This window comes from Esox lucius, chromosome 2 (genome assembly GCF_011004845.1).
Source record: "Esox lucius isolate fEsoLuc1 chromosome 2, fEsoLuc1.pri, whole genome shotgun sequence".
NCBI classification, from domain to species: Eukaryota; Metazoa; Chordata; class Actinopteri; order Esociformes; family Esocidae; genus Esox; species Esox lucius.
The window spans coordinates 35021475-35038796 of NC_047570.1; the positions used below are offsets into that span (position 1 = coordinate 35021475).

The window sequence follows — 17322 nt, forward strand, 5'->3', positions numbered from 1 at the left end:
ATCAACCATACTGTGCCCTATTGCTGGGACCCCCCTAAAAACTATAAATCCATCTGAGACTTTGCCTTTGGGTCGGGTCTGTCCATGGCCAGGCTGGCGTCTTGGAAGTACAGAGACATCATGGGCCACATCCGCTACAAGGACGCAGTGGCCCTTCTGAGGGCCAGCTCAGTCGTGGCCCCGCAACAGGTAGGGTTAAAAGTCAATCATCATTGCATCACAAACCGACAGAAAGACATCTCTTGGATGGCTGTACATGGCTGCCTCCCCACTAGAGAATTCATGTACAGACGACACATAGCCCTTACAGACAACTGCCCCAACCAGCACACCATCCTGGAAGGAACGACGCCCCACAACAACTACCCCAGCATCCTATACCATCACAATCCCCACCAGTACCAACACCAGCAATGCAGAAGAAGCGTGGAGGAGGGACCAACATCAGACCTTCACCCAGAGTGGGCCGCTCACAGGCGAGTCCCATCAATGACCCTTGCTTCGAGACTCCCCTGTGTGTCAGCTCGCTCCACAGGTTGTCCGTCCTCCACTCTGCAGGTCCAGCACCAGTCCTGACCCCGGCATCGAGCACCCCCACCAGAATCACCTCAGCACCACCATGACTCGGGGGGTAGTCTCCACAGTTTTTGCACCGGATTACTGTGCAGTTTGCTGCGAGGTGCCCTGTTGCCCCGCAGTTCCTGCACAGTTTTGGCATACCATAATAGAACACCTGCCCCCTGTTGATCCCGAGCATGATAGTACTGGGAAGGTGCTTGATGGTTCCAGCTGGGTCCCGTCTGAGCATGATGTTAAATTTTCTTGCCCCTGTCCATACCCCATCCTCGTCCCGGATCTGTCGGACTTCTGAATCTACCTGTGCTTGTCGTGCTAACCATGTGCGTATGTCATATTCTGAAAAAAATGATGGTAACTGTTTTTCTGTGTGGTTCGGTGATCGTTTCTACGTGAAATTTACTGAAAGTATCTATGTTTCTATCCTCTCTGGTGTTTTGCCAAAATCCAGCAAGTAGTTTGGGTGTCTTAAAACTTATCTCAAAAGTTTCTCGTGGGTCTGGCAGCTTAAACAGACAATTTAAATCCCATAGGGAATAGCCTAGCTTTCTCTGGATAGTTGTTCTTCTTTCTTTCGAATCATCCTGGCGGCATTGGTCGTGCTGGACCTGTGTGGAAAAGGAGGGGGGTTAAGTAAAATGGGGGAGTTAAGAATTGAAAAGAGAAGGGATAAGAAATAATGACTTTGCTTTAGAAGGAATATAATCGGGCTCTCGAAAAAAAGGGGTTTCGGGGCCTTGTCCTTTCCCTAAGTCATTCCTTTGGTCCGGGTGTTCCGTGGACGGGCGATTCCAGAAAAGCCGCGGTCAAGCCACTGTTACCTGCCTGTCCTCCCCAGTCCTTCTTTCCCTGCCTTGTCCGGGAACTGCACCATTTACTGGTACAGTCCCTCAGTCTGTCAAAAGAAGAACAAGGAGGGAAAAAGAAGAGAAGATCAAGAAAGAGAGGAAAAAAATAAAGCGATATGTCTTACGCTCCTCCCTGCCAACTAGCAGATTGATGAAGAGAAACCGGATTGGCTTTTATATTCTACAGTTCAAGGAAACCCCACCGTAAGGTAGGGCATCAAAAAATTAGTTGATACTCATAATGTTCCTCTCCACGGAAATCTTTAGTAAAAGGCGAAAGATTTATTCGATCTGAAGAGAAACCAGAGTGTACTACCGTTTCAACGTGAAATCGGGACGGCATTCACGGAGATGACATTGCTTATGATGGTGACACTAATGTCATCACTCAGATACACATATCCTGCCCTATTGAAATTGTTTAATCATACTCATATATTGCAAAATAGAAGGGTAGTTTAAGTATATCCTTGTTTACAAAAATATGAATAAAACCTAAAGATATTTGACTTGAGATGCATGGTGGGTAATTTGTTGCGCATGCGCGGATCTTTCAACGCATCTTGTAGAAAGTTGAAACTCAGGGGTTTGAATATAGATTGTCAAGGTTTCGAAACTATTCATTGTACGTTATCATTAGAAACTATAAACAAAAAGACGACGTAAAACGCCTATTGCCTATCATTGTTCTGAGAATTATGCGTCGAGTAGATAACTAAATAGCATTTTAGATCGCTCGGCTAATATCATCGAATATATACAGTTTTTACCAGCCATCCAACCAAAACCAGAGAAATGTAAACTAGCGCTTTCTCGTCACTAAACTGGTTATGCGCGTCCTTCTTTCATATTTTGGTTCAAATAACGATGTTTTTATCAAATTAAATAATAAACTCAAACAACGTGTCATAATTATTTCGCGCACCTATTATTTTTCAATTGAAAGAATCCAAAAGTAATCATAATCTTTCTGTAATCCGATTACAATATTTTTGTTAGTAACATAACCGATTACAGTTACTGTTTTTATGTAATCCTTTACATGTAACATTACTTGGATGTTACTCCCCAACTCTGTGCACTCGAAACAATAGGCCTACATTTAACCCAGTTCGTTGGCGCACTTTAAGTTTACGGAATTACCCGAAAAAAACAAATCCTTACAAGTGATACCAGGCCGTAAGTAAATCCTTGGAAACCTGGTGAAGTTGATGTGCAATCTTCATGAAAACGTGTATCCAGCGATGACTCCCACTTTCTAGCTTATTTGTCCCTTTACACAGTCCACCGTTAGCCACACGCTGTATGCGTCAAATATATACTCCTCACACTGTAGAGAATTATTAAACAAAAATAAGAACATAATAATAAACAGTAATTACCACTCCTATACTAATCGTTCAAACTCTCACCTCCCCCCTCTTTCTACTCTCACTCTCCCTGACCCAAAAACTCATTCTCACCTTCCTCCCCAGAATAATAGTTCCACTCAATACTAAACACAAACAAAAATATATTTGCACCTATTTATGATATATTTTGTTTTCCAATATACATAGTCTTTTTATTTATTAATTTTTTGACTTCCACAGAGTGGAACATCCAGGGTGATCATTGATTAAAAAAAAGACACAGAATTGATCAGACAGTGCCACGTTTTTAACCTCACTGCCACCTCTACAGCCAGACACATCCACCTCACTGCCACCTCTACAGCCATTCACATCCACCTCACCGCCACCTCTACTGCCAGACACATGATCATCCACCTCACTGCCACCTCTACAGCCAGACACATGGCTTCCAAACACTTATTGTTTTGGGAAACCTGAAGCAAACCCTCTTCTTCCATCTACTGGCCATGCACTTGAACAGCTGAAGCGGTGGGTCCATGTGCTCAAGAATCAAGGTAATTTTTCTATACGTCTTGCTCTCCACAGGTCAGTTGTGACAATGTGGAGTCTTCATCTGGCCTGGTTTCACATCCTTTTGTTTGTTCGAGTAGTCCATGCTAATGAGGTGCCCGGACAGTGATTGAATTAACAACTGGTTAGCATCCATAAATAGAGACCTAATCGAACCAATGAATGGGTTGTTTCTTATACTGAAATTCAACACTACTGTTGTTTGCTCCTTGGGGTTTAAGGCCAGGTGTTTTGTAAAAGCACTTTCTGACAACTGCTGTTGTAAAAAGGGCTTTATAAATAAATGTGATTGATTGATTTCTGTAACAAGTGCAGCTGTAACAAGTGTATCTATATGAATTGTCACCAAATCACCCCATCATTCATTATTTTCAGATCTCTGCCTGGTATATGTTTTGGGTTCACTGTGAGGTTAGTGCTGTATGCACAAGCTTGTTCCAAGTCAGTTCTAACTAAACTACAGGGACAGCTGCAGCTGGTGTCACAACATGTTTTTCCTTATTCAGGGTTCCTGTAAACCAGAACCCTGAATAAGTCCTTTGATCCTCAACCTTGTGTTTTCCCACTGACTCAAAACTGACTCAAAACACGACACCTTATAACATTGCACAGACACTGCACACTGGCAGCACAACCAAAACATGAGAAATTATACATGCACTAACAAAACATGTAAATATAAAGCAAGACATGTCATTTCCACTGGTTAATGTTTGCATGTCTACATTGTTGTTTCTTGGAAACTGTGATATAAGTAGGATAAACTCTGTTAGGTGCATTATCTTGGGAAATGAACTCTGCGAAGGGACGCTTACAGCATTATTTTCAAAGTTGGTACTTCTCTTACATATTGACCGCGGACTACCAAGTGTCCGATGCCCCCTGTTTGAGAACCAGGTAAACAGAAATTGAGTTTCATCCATCTATAGGTTTTACCACCCCAGAGCGGTCGCTAGATGGCAACAGCACTTAACGAAATTCCACATTGCACAAACATCTGTCAGTCTCCTGAACGTGTAAGTTTTTACATTATTTTGTTGGATAAAAAAAAAAAAATCAGAATGTTATGACATTGTTTCCAGCTTCGTTTCAATCCAAAGTCCAAACAACATCCAAATGTTGTATTTGTGTGTGGTACGCTAGCTCACTGTAACGTATTCGTCAGTGACTGGTTACTTTCTCGGGACAGTCGGAGTGGTGATGGTCGATTTCACCGGCTGCCATATTGTTCGGATGAGTCGTGGTTAGACGGGAGGGGGCACACACAGAATAATGTCAGTTACATTTAGTGACCCGAATTAACTAGCTGTTGTGTTAAAGCCTCAACAAAAGGGACAAAACGTTGCAAGTATAAGCGAGTTAACGTGGGAAGCCAGACTGCTGGTTAATGTGTGTTTATTCAAATGTTAAGCTATCTGGCTGATACGATAGCTAGTTAGCTAGCTAAGTTAGCTTACGGTAACTAGTAGCTAGCTAACTTAGCGGAAGGTTACACCGAAACGTGACTGAGTCGTTCAGCTTCAGCGAAGCGATGACGCTAACATTAGCTAGGTACCGCGCGATAAGAAAGTCCATGTACGCTTGCAAGTGCATTGTAGCAAGGTACTATATAGATAATGTTGTCACACAGGCAACAAGGTAGGTGCTAACGTTAGCTAGCTTACGATAAGGTTATTTTGGTTAAGTAACACGGTACAGCAGTCTGTCCTGCTTGCCCTCGGTTTCGGATTGGACCAATTTGTTTTCATCTGCCAAGCTGAGGATTCTCAAACCCGGTAAGTAAACAGCGTCAGCCAACGTTGTTATAAGGTGTACTGTAGTTAGCTCAATTTAGCATTGCCAAATGTGTTCATTAATTATCTATAGCTGTCTGTCTAATTGAGACTGAGCTAACGTAAACTGAACGTTATCCATCTCTTTAATTAGCTTAGCTAGATGGCTACATATTTTTTATAGGTTAGCGAAATGGCTCGCTGACTAACGGCACTGTAATACCTAACGTCAAGTAGTCCTCGTACAAAGTCAGTAACTGGCTGACGTTACAATCTACGTTAAGGATTTTTGCTAGCTTTGCTTGTTATTGCACCGACTGTGATAGCTAGTTACTCATCAAGCAATTTTAAAATAAAACGTGATCCATCTGTAGTACAGTACAACATCTCCCGTTTTTATATTTGGGAGTCGCCAGTAAATAACATCATCATGCAATGCAAACATCTTTCACGTACATAGTCATCGGTGACCACCTATGGTCATTGCGTAATAGCCCCTCTGGGGTGATATCTGCTCTACATTTTCGCGTGAGAATTTAATGGGTTATCAGATATAGCGCGCAGTGTTGTTGAAGTCAGACAAGAACATCCAGCTGTGGCTTTGCAGTTATAGTCAGTTGCTGTTGACATGTCGGTAGTGTCTCTACTAATATCGACAGTGCTGTAATGTGGCCTGTCATTCTGCCCTTGAAAATTACTGGCACGTCAGATGGACCTCTGCCTGACCGTGGATTGATACTTGTTCTGTTGCTTGTCCACTTGCTCCCTTTACTTTGTCACAGCCGCTCAGCACAGACTGAGACCAATCCCAGCAGGCAGCATCAGTTTCATCAGGGACTCTTTCACTGGCAGCCCAGGTTGACTGATATCCAGAGAATTTCCGTCTTCTCAATCCATCAAAAGTAGTGCACTATTCAGGGCAATATAGTGCCATTTTGGACGGACTGGCCCACTGTTTCTGTATCCCCACTGGGCTTTGACCCATCAGTAAGCATATCACCTCACCTGTTGAATGTGGCTCTCTCCCAAATGCTATAATTTTTCCATCCACTGCTCCAAAGCATTCCATCCCAAACCCAGAAGCCCAACTCTGTGGCACAACTGTTCTGGGTGACCTCCCTGTTCTTGCGTATTCCGTTGTCCCACACTGTAGTAAAATATTTTTCTTTGAAAAAGCAAGAATTTCTATTTGACAAATCCAGGTAGGTTCCTTCTCCTGCTTTCACCTTTGTTTTTTGTTTTAGTTTTTTTCTAGGATATACCACTCAATCTGAACATGTGTTGATGTTGACATGTTGGAGAAAGACGTGTTAAGTAGGAGTAATTATAATTACAATGTTGGAGTTTGGAGTGGGGGAACAGGCTTTTGTGCTTGGGTGCATGTTTATTTTTCCTTTACTTGCAGATTATCAGGGAATTGTAAGGTTGATTATTTATCAGGTGTGGGTTATATCTGTGACAACTGTCTTTAACAACTTGATCCCCTGTGAGTGGAAATCACAGGCCACTGGGCACACTCAATTTCTACTGATAATAGAAAGTCAGATATGGCCTGCTAAATGTGCAGACTTGCATGTTATAAGTTATGACGCTGGTTTTGGGTGTGAGAAGATATTCGTTTTGGTTAAAAAAATTGATGATTAAGCTGGTTTTGAATGTGTTGATAAAGCTTGTTCTGTGCTTCAAGCTCACCCAGCTGTTACATTCCCATTCAGCTGGCCTACTCCAAAGCTCCCAACCATTACACAAAATTCCCATTCAGCTGGCCTACCCCAACCTCCCAACCATTACACAAAATTCCCATTCAGCTGGCCTACCCCAACCTCCCAACCATTACACAAAATTCCCATTCAGCTGGCCTACCCCAACCTCCCAACCATTACACAAAATTCCCATTCAGCTGGCCTACCCCAACCTCCCAACCATTACACAACATTCCCATTCAGTAGGCCTACCCCAACCTCCCAACCATTACACGACATTCCCATTCAGTAGGTCTACCCCAACCTCCAAACCTTTACACAACATGCCCATTCAGTAGGTCTAGCCCATGCCAGCCATGTGTCTATTAAATAGCTCCATCTGATTTCGAAGTGTTTTGACTATATCATTTCAAATGGCTGACTATTGTTCACCATATTGTTGCACTTAATTTGGATAATAGAAATATTGAACAGGATGTAATTTCAGATGTGCCCATAGATTGTGTTTCATGCTATGTGATATGTTCCATGTTGTTGACTTAGACGCCGGTTTTTCTGCCTAGATGACCTCTATCTAACTGGAACATAGTATAGAAGGTCAGTATTGTTCTATGTACAATTTGTACAATTTCAATTTGCGTGAGTTCCCCATTATTATTAACCCTTGTAGGTTCTAGATAAAACCTTTTCTAAGAGTTAAGGTATTAAAAGTAAAGTTATTTCTGTAGGCTTTAATTCTTCTGTCTTGTGAAACATGTTTTTCCCCCCACTTTGTTAACCAAGAAATTTAATTAGACCTTTCTTAGAAAGCCTTTCTTCTGGAGAAACAGTGTTCTTGAACAGTTGTCTGTCTCTTACACAGGCCCTAATATCTACCATAGTAGATACTATAGTTTCTCTCTTCATAATTCTGTGATCTCTTTTTTTGCAAAAATCTAATTAAGTGTATTTTCTATTGGAGTATTTATATGCAATTATATTGGAGCTATGCTAGGCTAACTGCCAATGGAAGTACACACACACACACACACAGTCTTCCCACCAGCGTTGGCATATCACGGATGCTTCCTCCTGAAGGGGATTGTGGGCCCTAGTCACTGCACCACCTTTGACCTGAGCCCTGCGAACGGTGCTCCGTTTGGGTCTCAGCCAATGACAACGCACTTGTTTTCAACACATTGTCCATTGACTTGACAATGGTATGCAGTTAAGTTAGGATCTGAGATGTAGGACACCACCCTCACCCCACCAGCAGATTGATGAGGAGATGCCCTGGGGGTCTTGTATTCAGTCATGGGTCGCACACAAACAATAGGGATGGGTGGGTTTGTTTATCTCACGGTTCGGTTCTGAGCTCACGGTACGGTTCAACCACTGTTTTAAAAAGTCCATAATTTAACAACTATTGAATTTCAGTGTATACATTTTTGGTATACAGAGGATCGTGACCCACGTTCACTTAGAAGAGGACTAAAGGAGAATGCAATTCCATCAAGTTACCCAGTTCAACCAGTGGACACTAGACAGATTCAGTGTCATTCACGAATGGCTAATAAGCTTTTAAAACGGCCAATGGCAAAGGTCATACTGTTCATAGATACTATTTGCGGTGGAGGTAAACTTAATAAGAAACATTACTCAGTTTAACGCAAATGGAACTTTCAGCTATTTTTAACCTAATGCAGTTAGTCTTTGGTTAAGATTGTTTCTCATTTGTTTTTTATTTAATATTTTGTTGGTACTTGCTAAGGGGCCTTTGATGCGCAAATGTTTGTGACAAAAAGATGGCAATAATTGTTTTCAGGGATGTTAATCAGCATGCATACTGATCTGCTTGTTTGATTGCTGTTGCTTGTTATGCAGTAGGGTTTGTTCTTTTGAATTCTGTTTCTCTGGTACTACCTACATCTGAATAGTTGGTGGGATTAGTTAAAGGTTGTTCAAATCGCATTTGAGTTTAACTTCTCTCAACACCAATTGGAAACGCCCCCATGCCCAACGTTTTGAATCCCTGGTTGAGGATAGTTTTAGGGTTAGGGAAAATCATTTTTATCTTGATACAATATTGTTATTTTCCCTATGATACAGCATTGTTTACTCCTCACTTGGATAGTCATTTTTGTGTGTGTGTAACAGAGTGATGTGACAAAGTTATATGTATTTCTATGTCTACCACCTGGGACAATTTCAGCTTTAACACACACACACCTGTGAGGAGAAAACCTATGGGTCTGACCAAATACAGGCTTTTCCTGGAAACACAGTCTCTGTCTTGGTTACATTCCTAATTGGAGAAAAATCAAGATTTAGTTGCTTTTGTTCTGATATGCATCTCTGGCCACTGATCCAGGAGATTTTTTGCATGTGTTTTCTTTTATGAGAACCATCTGTCAAGGTTTAATGTCTGCCTGCCGCCTGAGCAGCTTTTTAGAGGATTTAAAAAAAAAAAAAAAAACATTTTTATTTCACCTTTGTTTATACACGAGAGAGTCACAGTGAGACCATAGTTCCTCACAGCTGAGCCCTGTGTTCAATACAAATTACATCACATATATCCACATAGACATTTAGACAAACCCGCACATTTTCCTACCAAGGTATTTTTGTGCCTCTGAAACTAAATACTTTTTAACATATGCCTAACATTAACCTAACCTTTGTGCCGTAACCTTAAGCCCTAACTTGTATGCCTAAGCTTGACCTTAATTCTAAACCTAACCCCAGGTCTGATAAAGCTTTTTGTCAGGACTGGCCAAATATCCTCGCTTTGTACAGTTTTCCTTGTTTCAATATGTGACTGCCAAGGAGCACGCATGGGAAAAGGTGAGAGATGGACAACATGGACTCCCAAGCCTTATGCGTGTACCGAAATAGAACAACAGGTGAAATTCACACCTTGCCTAATTTGACCTGCACATATATCTTGGATTCATCATTTGGCCCCGTAAATCCTCGGTGGTCGTTGGTTATAATTAGCTGAATGACATGTTCGACATGTGGAATAGTTGTGTGCTGGTGGTGGAGGTTTAATCTACACCTGTCCTGGCTCCAAACAGGCCTGTCCGTCCGAACCAAAAGAGGCTTAGCGGGGTCACCTCCTCTCACTCTAACTCTCTCGTTCAGAAAACCTCTCTGTCTTACATTCTCTTGTTCAGAAAGCCACTCTGTCTTACATTGTATTGTTCAGAAAGCCACTCTCACTTGCAAAGCATTCTCTCTTTCTCTCCCACACTGTCACATTGAGTAACCTTTTCTCGTTCATTCTCTCACTTCTTCAGGGTCTTTCTCTTCTGCTCCCTTTCATGTCACCTTATCTATATCTATCTATATCTATCGCTGACTTTTCCTTGTTGTTGAAAGTCTCCCCTGTTGTCTTTTTATCCTCCCTCCCTCATTCTTGCTCACTCTGTTCCTTCTCTCTTTCCCTTTTTCTCATTCTCTCTGTTTGTCTCTCCCTGTCTGGCATCTAATCTGTTATTCTGTTGTGTCGTGCAGCGTTCCCTCAGTTGAGAGTGGGTCAACGCTGCAGATCAGGCCGAAGCGGACCGTGTCCGCCGAAGCGGCCCGTACATTGAAACAGCTCAAGAGGAGAGAGAGCAGTTTGTTTTGCCAAACACCTAAGGCTTTAATCCCTCCCACTTTGAGCTCTAAGCTTGGGATGGTCTCTTTAGCTGAGTGGTGGCCAGCCAGTCTTATTAGACTGAGAATGGACTGCTAGAGCACAGCATAGCTGGTTAGCTCGGTCTTCAAAGCGGGGTTAACAAGGCAGTCTGGCCGCGGGATACCTCTGTGCTTCTGTTGTCCTCAGAGCCGGCTCTCATTAGAAGAACGATGATCAGGTAAAGAGGAGACGTTTTAATCATCATGCAGTTGCGTATGTTTCTTTAGTGTTTTCTCAAAGGTCTGCATAGTCTCTGTGATCATCTGAGGGGTTCTGGTTCCTCTCTGAGCTACGTTATGTCAGTGGTTCACTGCCAGTTCTGATAATTGTTCAGTGGAGTGGGTTTGATTGGGTCCTTTTCATTTGTGTCTCTGCCCTCACCATTGGGCCAGGCGTTTCTTTTATTCTAAGTTTGTCAAGCAGGACAGAGTTAGAACCATGGTTATTATGGACCAATCGTGTGATGTATTTAATAATGGACAAAGGCCATTGAACTATAGCCACGTTCTATATTGCCTTAATGTTCCTAAATTCATGCGATAATGATGAATAGAGTGTTATTAACTTGTTCTATTTTATTTCCTATTTAAAATGCTTGGCTGCTATTCAATTATTTTAGCCCTCAACTATCCCATTTACAGAAACCCATATTAGAAAGGGATTTCCGGATGAATATGGATCTTTGTTCTATATAATATGAACATTATCAGCAAAAGGCCTGCAGTTAGGTCCGTGTGGTTAGTGTAATTTTTCATTATATCGTCCCTGCTTTATTCAACGACTTATACATTGAGATACAGCAGAGTGTACAGTGGGGGCGGTTGATATTAACTGGGTAGTTAACTCTGCCTCCACTGTCCCCCCAGGTGTCCTTTCACTGGGCTTGTATGATTTCATCGTGTACATCATGTGCTTTTCAAGTCCTTGAATAATGTTTATGCAATCAGCAGCGTTTTTGCACTTAAACTCCTGAAGGTAGCCCCACCGTTTATTTGGTCACGTTGTCATGTTAAAAGAAATATCGTTTAATCTGGCAGTGATATATTGCACATTTTGAAAATACTGCATGTTTGTTGTTGGTTTCCTGGTGTATTTGTTTAGTTTCCATCTGTGCCTAGTTTACAAGTGTGTACATTTTGGTTGTCATGTAATCTTGATTTCTCGTGTCTTTTGGCTTTTTATAGCCTTGTGATTACAAAGGATAGGTGGAGTAAACCGTCACTGTTTGTGTTCCTTGCTAAGTCTGTTTTCATAGCACATGAACTGTCGCTTAGGAAGGTTCTATGGATGCTGCTGATTCTTAGGATTACTTCAGGCTTTTTGACAGATGAGCTCCTTTTACCTACTTCCCATAGTCAGATGGACCTGTGGATAACATGTGGACATGCAGGTAGCACCATGTTGCTTACGGTCTTTTTCTGTGGATGCCGAATTAACACACGCCACTGTTGGTTTGTGAAAGTCTTTCATTTCCTTTATTCTGGGCACGGATGAATCAAATGCCTTCTTGCAGAAATCCCCAAACAGTCTCTTTAAAGGGGAACTTATTTTTGTTTGATTGACAGACTGGCTAAGCTTTTGCAATAGTTCTGTGAGGGAATGTGGTTTGGGTTAGAATTTGGTTGTCTGTGGTTGTCAACTGGTTTTGGGTGTGTTTACACTGGAAGCCTAAATTTGTTTTTTTTTCATTCTACAAATTGGTCTTTTGATCATTCACATTAGATCTTTTTGTTTTACGCCAGACCTTTTCACATCAGATGTTGTTTTAATATGTAAAACCACCAATTAGACGATGTTGGGCTGCCACGAGCTCCCTAGATGGCGAACGTTGCGGCGTACCTATAGTGCACCACGACCTGGCAGTTGGTGGGAGCGGATTGCCTCAGCATCTTCCAGAGTGCAGGTTGTGTGGCTGGTGGCCTGGGAATGCGCTCTCCTCCAGGCCTGTATGCCCTGGCCAACGCTTCCTGTTTGAGCTTGTTCACCGGCCAGTTAGAGACCATAACAACAGACTCCCGAGTTGGTCTTGGTCCCTGCCACCCTTTACTCAGCTCGTCGTCTGCATGACTGGCTCAGAGGAGTTGCGGTAGGAAGGAGAATCCCGTTCTGCCTCTTAGCAGCGGTGTGCTAAGAGGCAGAACGGGATATCGGAGGACCTGTCTTAATTTGAAGTCTGGTACCTCTTGGGTTTGACTAATTGACTGGGTCACATGTAGTCTGTGGCACCCATATTGTAACAAACCTTACCAGGGCCTGTACAGGGAATATTCTGCGTTTACGAGCTGGCCACTTTAATTGTTTTCATTTTGTTTGGCAGCTGTAGGCTAAATGTAAGCGGCTGACATCCCCTGATGTATTAAGTAATAGAAGTCATTAGTGAGCCCGAGTGGCCCTGAAACGTTTTCAACTCCCTTTAAACTTGTGAAACAACATTTCTTTGAGCCACCTGTCATTGGATGGAGCTCATTTCATTAATCCAGATGTTAACAGTTGTCTAATCCAACTATGTTTCATCCCTTTGTGGGGCACAAGTCGTCCTGTTGATGCTGAGGCATTTGAAGTATGTTTCCAACATTCCAGAAACCCCCCCCCCCCCCAAACCTGGAAAGTGCCTGGAATGCTGTAACCTTACTTAGAAAGGAGACTTGTGTGCTTTTCCAGGAAGTCCTTGGCCGTCCTGTTGAGCTGACCCTGGCCCCTTGGCATGGCCTGTACATCCCGACCTCTGCCCTTGACTCGTAACAGACTACAGGCTGATGGAAATAGCTGCTAATCTCAGGATATTACTGTAGTCCATAGAGGATGATAGACGACAACCTGGGGCCAAAGACTGTTCTAGAGTGGGCCGTGGGCTTTTTTCGTTAGTGTTTACAAACAGCTGGTGGAGAAAAAGAACAAGGACCAAGATCGTAGGTATTGGTAGGCGAAGACCTCTTTCCATCTCTATGCTGCAGTCTGATGTCCTCTCTTAGCCATGCTGTCAGAAAGGTGACGTAAGTGTTTGCAACTCCCTCAAATCGCCTTTGCAAATGCGTCGCAACCACATCCCATATACAAAGTGCACTGGAAACTGTTAGCCACTTTGCAGATATGAAACTGTCAGATCTATCTCTGTTTGAGGTCTATGTCTGATCTATGTCTAAAAATTCAGTGACTGAGTAATACATTGATGCATTTAAAGTAATCGATACATATAGTTTAGTCAGATATATATATATATTGGCAAGACTTATTACATCATTTTCTGCCTTATTTGGTTAATATCATTTTAGTTTCAATTGCACAATATTTTGGGGCTAATTTAAAGGCGAGCCACCATAATCGAACCTGTGAGGTCCGTGATCACAGCTGAGGTGTATGTAATGAGGAAGTGCTAGAGTTTTACCATACCACAGGACGGCGGTTGGCATGGCCCAGTCCACTCATCCACATGGTGGGTATGTCTCACTATTTGAATACTTTTACTGTAGTATTTGATGATGAGTGTTGATGTCAACCACTTGTGTTCAGTGGGTAGTGCTCGGGTCGCACTAGGTTTCAGAAATGTTTATGTCCCCCCACAAACACTGTCTTAAATTGACGCGTCTTCAGAACTGCAACACCATTTTCCTTGGGACCTCTTGATATGTTTGGCTGAAACATGAAAGACAATATATTCCTTATGAGGGTGATGCCTGGCTGTCAGATGAATTTTCCTTTGAAAGTGTATAAGTCATCTACATTAAATCTGATGGTCACCCTCCCACGTCCAAGACTGCGCTGCTGTGGTGCAAATCCCTTCTCTGGCCAACTGGGACGCCTGTTATTCACAGTGTCGTTTTCGTTTTGTCAATCAAATGCATTTGGCATCGATCAAATGCCACAGGCAAGTTCTCGTTGTCAGAACCAGTAGCAACAGACACGTGTTGGCAGGCAGGCAGCAGAAGGGAAAATCCAATTGGAACGCGAAGAACAAGCTGGAAAACATTAAGGGTTTATCAGGTGTCCTCATGTTGGATTGTTGCTAATCTGGAACTTGTTTACATTGGCTAGTTGTTGCTGTTGTTGTTTGTGTACAACTGAGGAAGAGTGAGTCTGCGTTGTTTTTTTGTAATTTCTGTACACATTTTCTGGTATTATTTGTGACTTTTGTGAACGTTTTCTCAAGTTGCACGGCTGCTATTCCCTGTGAACCCAGTTTAGTTTGAATGTAATGTTGAAACTGAATAATAAGGGTTGTGTCTAAAATGGCTTATTTGCATAAACTGTTTCTCTGATTGGCTACGGTGGAGTCTGAGTGCCCAGTGCAGACACCTTTTAAAAATTATCTTTATTGCTTATTTCCTTTTTCCACCTACATGGCCACTTTCCAGGTATAATGGCAGAGATATTTCAAAGATGCCTTTCCTTTATCCACATCTGCTGGGTTGGAGTGGACTGGGTAGAGGTTTTCATCACTAACAAAACAAAACCCAGACAGTTGTGAAGAAAGATTGTCTAAACCCAGGCTGCCTAAACCCAGTCTAAACCCAGGCTGCCCAACCCTGTTCCTGGAGATCTACTGCTCTTTAGATTTTCTCTCCAACCGTAATTTAGCATCAGGTTGGGCACATCTGCGCTTTTTAAGATGCACATATAGGACAGTAGAGCTCTAGCAAACGGGCTTGGACAGCCATGCTCTTAAAGTTCTCCAGTTGGACTGTCATGACAGGCTGCTTTTTTGCTTGTTATGGCAACTGCACTCCTCTCGGTCGCACGATAGTGCACCAGTTTGGACCAGAGCCCTGTGAGCCCCTCCAAGTGGTGCATTATACAGGGTATAGGATGCTGTTTGGGACGTTTGGTTGTGTAATGAGATCGTAATCAGCTCTTGTATTGACTGATTGTCCCACGCCTTGGAAGGACATCTGCTAATTCTAGCTAGTTGTATTTCCAGTCACGAACTGTCTGAAGACACAGGCTAGTAATTTCCCAATCACTGTTGGTGTTTCTGTGACTTGATTACTGTCATTACATCAACCCACTTGATGAAATACAGTCCAGTTTGGGGGTTTGTTTCCAGGAGTTCAAGCTATCATCCTGGGCATACGCTGTGTTTTTGAGCAAATACTTGTTTCAGCCAATGTTGAATATGGCCACACACACACACATGTCTATTTTAGTCTCTCTAACACTCTTGAGAATACTGTGTTTACAGATACCCCTGAGACGTGTGTGTCTGTGTGTGTCTGTGTGTGTCTGTGTGTGTCGCTATACTTGTGAGGGCCAGATGTCCTCACATGCCAAATTGTGACTAGTGAGGACTTTTTTGCCTGGCTCCCTAGAAGTGGAACCTTCTCACTAACCCAGCTCTTAGTAACAGGAGGAAATGTAGAAACGTTTCTACGTTTCACACACACGCGCGCACAGAGACGCTGACACACACACGCGCACAGAGACGCTGGCGCACACACACACACGCGCGCACAGAGACGCTGACACACGCGCGCACAGAGACGCTGACACACGCGCGCACAGAGACGCTGACACACGCGCGCACAGAGACGCTGACACACGCACACGCGCACAGAGACGCTGACACACGCACACGCGCACAGAGACGCTGACACACGCACACGCGCACAGAGACGCTGACACACGCACACGCGCACAGAGACGCTGACACACACGCGCACAGAGACGCTGACACACGCACACACGCACAGAGACGCTGACACACACGCGCACAGAGACGCTGACACACACGCGCACAGAGACGCTGACACACACGCGCACAGAGACGCTGACACACGCACACACGCGCACAGAGACGCTGACACACGCACACACGCGCACAGAGACGCTGACACACGCACACACACGCACGCACAGAGACGCTGATGCACACGCACACACACGCACGCACAGAGACGCTGATGCACACACACGCACAGAGACGCTGACGCACACACACACACACGCACAGAGACGCTGACGCACACACACACACACACACACACAGAGACGCTGACTCACACACACACACACACACACACACAGAGACGCTGACGCACACACACACACACACACACACACACACACACACACACACAGAGACGCTGACGCACACACACACACACACAGAGACGCTGACGCACACACGCACACACACACACACACACAGAGACGCTGACGCACACACACACACACACACACACACACACACACACAGACGCACGCGCGCGCGCGCACAGAGACGCTGACACGCGCACACACGCGCAAGCACGCACAGAGACGCTGACACACACACACGCACACACACACACGCGCGCACAGAGACACACATGGAAAATGCGAACTGTTGGCAGGCATATATTCAACATACAAATTTACCCAGCAGGCATTCATTGTGATTCAGGTGTTTTCAGCAGAACACCACTATCTCTGCACAGCTAAAATGGAATTGGCGGAACTGTACAATATAGCACAGGCTAGATGAAATGCTCCGCTGTGTAACATATGAATATCCATTTCTATTTCATCTCAGAAAGAGCCAGTGTCAATTAAATGACAGAAGACCTAATCTCCTGCGTCCTGGCAGAACAGTGATAACAGGTGGTCACGAGAGATGTATTCCACCTTCATACTGCCTGCTGAAATGTCAACCTTGTCTCTCTTGTGTAACACAGCACTTCTGACCAAAGCTTCATAGTCCCAGAGCTCAGTTTAAAGGCCGCTTCATCAGATCGGTTGGAATCGTGTGTCGTTTCCGACGTAGCCAGTGACGTAGCCAGTGACGTAGCCAGTGACGTAGCCAGTGACGTAGCCAGTGACGTAGCCAGTGACGTCTGCAGTGCACTGCTAATATTGTGTACCGCC

At 43.7% G+C, this 17322-nt stretch overlaps 1 protein-coding gene and 1 non-coding gene across 8 annotated transcripts in view; one reads left to right on the forward strand and one right to left on the reverse strand.

Annotated features, from left to right (window-relative positions):
- Positions 1 to 1619: 1619 nt before the first annotated feature.
- Positions 1620 to 1735, reverse strand: LOC114829535. Its single transcript, XR_003777448.1, has one exon. It is a non-coding gene; the product is annotated as a U5 spliceosomal RNA (small nuclear RNA).
- Positions 1736 to 4299: 2564 nt separating this feature from the next.
- The window catches only part of ip6k1 (inositol hexakisphosphate kinase 1), a 42896-nt gene continuing 29873 nt past the window's right edge, over positions 4300 to 17322 (forward strand). For 3 of the 7 annotated variants that reach the window (XR_002197853.3, XM_029113517.2, XM_029113523.2), the window contains exon 1: positions 4430 to 5124. The gene's annotated coding sequence lies outside the window, so the exon portion shown is untranslated. Of the gene's footprint in view, positions 4366 to 4429; positions 5125 to 10510; positions 10664 to 17322 lie in introns of those variants that run through there. The other 4 variants (XM_034297580.1, XM_029113522.2, XM_029113518.2 and 1 more) reach the window with 3 other exon arrangements.